Source organism: Clarias gariepinus, chromosome 22, assembly GCF_024256425.1.
Source record: "Clarias gariepinus isolate MV-2021 ecotype Netherlands chromosome 22, CGAR_prim_01v2, whole genome shotgun sequence".
NCBI lineage: Eukaryota > Metazoa > Chordata > Actinopteri > Siluriformes > Clariidae > Clarias > Clarias gariepinus.
Window position 1 is genome coordinate 1,215,825 of NC_071121.1, and position 6,000 is coordinate 1,221,824.

Sequence of the window (6,000 nt, forward strand, 5' to 3'; positions counted from 1 at the left end):
TGACACATAAAATTTTAATTTCAATTTAAATTTGTTTCCCACCTCTGGGTCTGTGTGGGGTTTGCATGTTCTCCCTGTGCTTGGTTTGGTCTTATCCGGGGCTTCCGGTTTCCTCCCACAGTCCAAAGACATGCAGATTAGTCTATTTGACATTCCCAAATTTCCCATAGTGTGTGAATGTGTGTGTCAATGTTGACAGGAGGTCCTAGGACGGTTGTAAAATGCAAAGAAATACAATGGTCACAATTGGCCTCCACGGTTACTAGTTGAACTACAGAGATTCCTGGATGGATAGATGGATGGATGAATGGATGAATGGATGGATGGATGGATGGATGGATGGATGGTACTTCCTAGCCCCGTCTCTGTCAGGTCCTCTTACAGGCGCACTTACAGTTTGTCCTGCTGCGTGTGCACCATAAACCACCAGAAGAACGTAATATGAACTTAATGAGGCCTTCTCCAACACGGCATGAACCTGCTCAAGGTCATTGTGAGAACTTCATTGATGGAGCAACAACACCATGACATCGCAATGACAACTCGGTCAGTCAGAACTCCATCCAATCCGTCAGACGTGTTAGTTACTCCGTTAACTGGTCAATACTGTCGTTACTACGTCCTTAGTGCATTTTTTTCTGTGTCTTGCTTTGACTACATCCTCATAAGGCTTTTTTAAACATGTCCAAAAAATGTGGCAGCTTCACGTCAAGGGAGACAATACAGCAGACAGTGGACAATCCTTACCGGTTTCTACTGCGTTCCAGCCAAGTTGTCCAAGTTCTTACTGCGTTCAACCATTTTTTTTGTAGAAGGAGTGGCAACATGTTTCAGCATGATGTGTGTTACTTATGAGTGTTTCTGTTTTTTGCAAAAATTGTAGTGATCATAACTTGTCAAACATTTTAAACACAGCAATAATTTGTGCACTTTGTCAAAATTGTGATTTATATTTATGTAAAAAAACAAACCCTGTATTTGTTGATTTGTGATCACTGGAAGCACAGAGACACTGTTTATTATCTGGACAGAGTTCTTTGAATGAGATTGGACATGATGCGGTTGACTATTTAAATGCAGAAGCAGAACAGTTTCAGGACTAAACATTCACCATCCATTTATAATCACACACTGAACATCTGGAACGGGACGATGGAAATAAACCTGGCTTTATTTTAGAGAGTAAAAGCTGAAAACTTACTGGAGGTTACAGGGTTCGTGTTAGAGAGAAAATGAGGCACTGGGTTTTTTTATTGAAAAACAAAAACAACTTTTATTTTCTCTTGACATCTGTAAAAAGAAAATAAATTTAAAAAGCGCTGTTGAATTCTGTCTCCTGATCGGTCAGAAGGTGTTGATTAATTCTCTATAACAGCAGCTTAGAAGTGACAGTAGTGCAGGTTTATATTAATGCACTCATTCAAGAATGTTAGCGTTTCCATAGCAACAGGTCGTTTCATTTTCACTTCCCATGAACAACTTAAAAAACACTTTCCCTATTGAGAAATGGATTTTTCCCTCCAGTATATACGGAAGGAGTTTCCAGTGTCAGCACTTTGTAACATTTAGAGAGAAATGCAACTTTTTTAACTTCTTCAGATGGACCTTTTGCTGTTGCAAATTCTGTTTCATCAACTTGAGTGCTTATAGCTGCTATAACGTAAGTGAGAACAGGAGCTGACATGTTCCACAACCAAGAGGAAACAAAAACACACTTCAAGACATGCTGTTCTAGGAAACTAATCAACTTCAGTATGTTAACAGGTACTCGTCATCAGGTGCGTCATCACAGTAACTCTGTGCATTTATTTCCTGTATGGCTTTGATGCATTGCTTGGACTTCCTGTATCCGCTCGCTCAGGTATGCTGATCTGGCATTCCAAGAAGTTCTCGGCCCCGACTTTAACCCGCTCGAGGAGTTCGCTTCATAAAGCCTAGTTCGCTCTACAGGAAATTGAGAAAACCTCTGGACCAGCCCTCGCTGCACTGTGGCTGGTTTGATGATTTTCATTAAGGTCTTCCTCCATTTGAAAGTTTTTTTTTTTTTTTGCCGTTTGACCAAACCACCTGCCCGACAGCTACAAAAACAATCTGGAAAGCTTTCAGACCTCATTTCTGGCTGTCTCATTACACAAAATCACAATGCTAATGGCTTTTTCCCCTCCGAGTCAAAAACGTGGCCCATCCTGTCAGGTTATCTCCTTTTGGCTGAGCTTGTGGTATGCAAAGTACTGCCAGATCTACACCGCTTAGATAAAGCTGAAAATTTCCACTTAAATTATTTCGAGGTGTTGTGTGATGTGACGTGTGCGGTGTGGCAGTTCTTCAGCAAGCTGACTGGGCTTCCTTTTCGTTGGTCAAATCAAATTAAACCCTGGGGTTATTTCAGGAACTCTGGAGAGATGTTTTGAATGAAATGAATGAGGCTGAGTGACTGATGTACTGCCACATGATTCCAATCCTGCTTGGTTTTACTGATTGTGGAACTTCAGATCTCAGGCTCTGACTAAAAATGTTTAGTGCTTTGCGCGATCTAAAACCTTAGAAGATCTTTAAGATTGAAAAAAAAAATATGGACCAAATTCCATATAACTCATGTTTACTAACACTGAGGAGCAATATGTTCTGTATTTCGCACTCACTCATTGTCTATACCACTTTATCCTGTATTCAGGGTCATGGGGGGCCTGGAGCCTATCCCAGGAGGCTTAGAGCACGAGGCGGGGTACACCCTGGACAGGGTGCCAATCCATCGCAGGGCACACACACACATACACACTTACTCATCCACACACTTTAGCCAATTTGGGAACATCGATTAGCCTTAATCTGCGTGTCTTTGGACTGTGGGAGGAAACCAGAGTACCCGGAGGAAACCCACAGAGTACGGGGAGAACAAACTCCATGCACACAGAGACAGGAATCGTGGAACCATACAGTATGGATGAGAATTATTAGCTATAAATAGTTTTACGCTGTCCTGCGAGGATCTATGTTACCTGATGCTAAAAAGTCCTCACTGTCACTCAGCACCAATACAGCTGCTTACAATTGAACCCAGGAGGCCACAGGCAGGTTCATGCCAACATAGAGTAAACCTATGGCATCTTCTGAGTTTAAATGGGTGTGAAAGAGCAGGAGCAGGGGGTTCTCCAGGACCAGGGTTAAGAAGCACTAATTTAGACAACTAGGAACTCTTTTGGAACAATTTACACTGATGTAGGAGGATATACAGTATGAGAGGAGGATTCTCTCTCTCTCTAGCAGGACACTAAATCTTGAGAGGATGAGCTCAAACAGACATCCATAATAACTCAAGACTGGCTTATAAAAGGTGTTTCCAGTCTTCCGACTTTATTAATGAAGGAGGATTTTGAAATTGTGAGTCCATTAGAGGAATGGATGTGGAGATGTCTAAACCAGAACTGACCCAGAATTCTGCCAAATAGCCTGAATTTATTTTACTTCTACATAGATTGTCTGGAAGATCACCACCAACAACAATAATAAAAACCCTGCTACAACATCAGATAGGACGTAGATTGGATAAATTGGATAGATCCTTACACTGGGTTACTAGGTTTATCCCAAATATCTAAGAAACAGACAGGTCTTTAGTCCTTGCTTAAAGATTGCCAGAGACTCAGCTGTACAGACATCTAGAAGAAGTTCATTCTAGGAGCCAGAACAAAAACAGTCTGGATGAATGTCCTCCTCGATCTTTGAGAGATGTTGGGACCAGATGAGCAGTGTTGGAGGATCAGAGGGAACATAGTGCGGTGCGTGCTGTGATTAGAGCTAAGAGGTAAGTGGGTGCTGGGATGTTTTTCACTTTAGGTGAGTGTTTTCATCGGTGTTTTGAATTTGATGCAGGCAGCTACAGAAAGTCAGTGCAGAGAGCGGACAAGTGAGATCCTGGGAAGGTTGAAAATGAGACATGCCACTGCATTCTGAATCAACTGCAGAGGACGAATGGTGGACAGGGGCAGACCTGCCAAGAATGAGTTGCAGTAGTCCAGTCTTCTAATGACAAGCAACTGAACAAGCAAATTAACAAAAAAATTTAAAAGAAAAAAAGAAATTATCAAGAGTGAATGAGGTTAGCAATGTGAGGGGAAAATGACAGATGATTGTTCAGAGTTACCCCAAACCTGCGGGTATGACTGAATGAGTGATTGGATTGTTGTCCTGGGTGATCACACGATCCTGAGAGGGGGGAGGGGCTGAATCACAAGGGATGAACAAGAAGTTTGGTTTTACAATGATTTTGAGCTTCAGCTGATGATCTGCCATCCAGGATGAGATGTCTGCCAGACACACTGAGAATTATATCATCATCTTCCTCATCCTCACCATCATGATCATCATCAGCAGAACTATCATCAACATACTTTTCATCATCACCCTCATCATAATCATCCTTACAGGCCAAACCCAAATCCTAATCAGCCTCTAGTACCTGGCCTCAGCTGATGCAGACAGCTGTTCTCTGAGGACTCAGAGGTTCAGGACTGGAGTTTCCTACAGTCTACCTGAGCCTCCAATAACCAACTGGACTCATATGAACTTCTCCACATCTCCTGTTATACTGAACTTCCAGTCTCACACAGTATGAGTGCAGATCAATCCCTGCTGTCCGTTATTACCCAGATGAGGATGGGTTCCCTGGTGAGTCTGGTTCCTCTTAAGGTTTCTTCCTATTACCATCTCAGGGAGTTTTTCCCTCAGCACCGCCTCTAGGCTTGTCCATCAGGGACGATCTGATCATCTGATTCATACACATTTTCTCACACATTTCATCTCATACAAATTTACATAATTTTTGGATTCTGTAAAGCTGCTTTACAACAATTACATTATATATATATATATATATATACACTGTATATCTCTATATAAATAAGACAGAATTCAATGTAAAGTTCTCCCAGACAAACACCAAAAGAACCTTTAAGTATTTTCACAGAGCAGCAGATAAAGAACCTGAATAGAAGGCACTATAGTTTCTAGAAGTCTTTTTGTGACTTTTTTTATTTATTTTTAGTTATTTCTGTGGCCATGTTGTTGATGTGTGAACAGGATAAACACACACACACACACACACATCACACACACACACACATCACAGATTCTTCATAGTTTACACTGCCATGCTGAAAAACAGCTGATCTTAATCACACACACACACACACACACACACACACACACATAGAGAGAGAGAGAGAAAAAAGAACAACAATGTCTCTTTTTATTTTACCATGTACAAGCTTCTGTATGTTCAGGAAATAATAATAAAAAAAGCTGTGAACCATCAACTCAGTCATACAGACGACACACACGCACACACACACACATACACAGCTATTTAGGTATGTTATGGTGAGGAGGACACTACAATGGCAGCATTGTTTCCACACACACACACACACACACACACTTAGAAGATCTAAATTATATTTACACAGTGTGTGTCCCCTCGACTGCAGTGTTTTCTCAGGTTCTGTAAGTAAGAAAACATTTTCCAGCTCTACCTCGGGGTGTTACAGTGCACTGACACTGGAGACTCCTTCCATACTTGTTACATAAGAAATAACCAAAAAAAAATCAATCAACCACCGATCATTTTGACCAATCAGAATCCAGAATCGAGCAGATGGATTCAGAGTCACGGTGCTGACCGCAGATTATTTACTCTTCACATGCTAACGTTTACAGGAGGCTAGCCCATGTAGCAATTAGCCCTGAAAAGACAGAAGGTCATTAGCGAATGAGTGACTGATAGCATTTGTTAGCGCCTGAATGAGTGTGTGCATTTCTCACACCTTCTAAACATTCCTTATCCAAGTGAAGAACTGGACGAGATGACTTAACATGGCTTCATGTCTGGCTCTTCAGTTACTGTGTGGCCGTAAATGCTAACGCGGCTAACCTGGGAGCGATATCACGACCTTCAGAAAGTATTCAAGGTCGCCTAAATATACATCAATCAGCTAAAACATT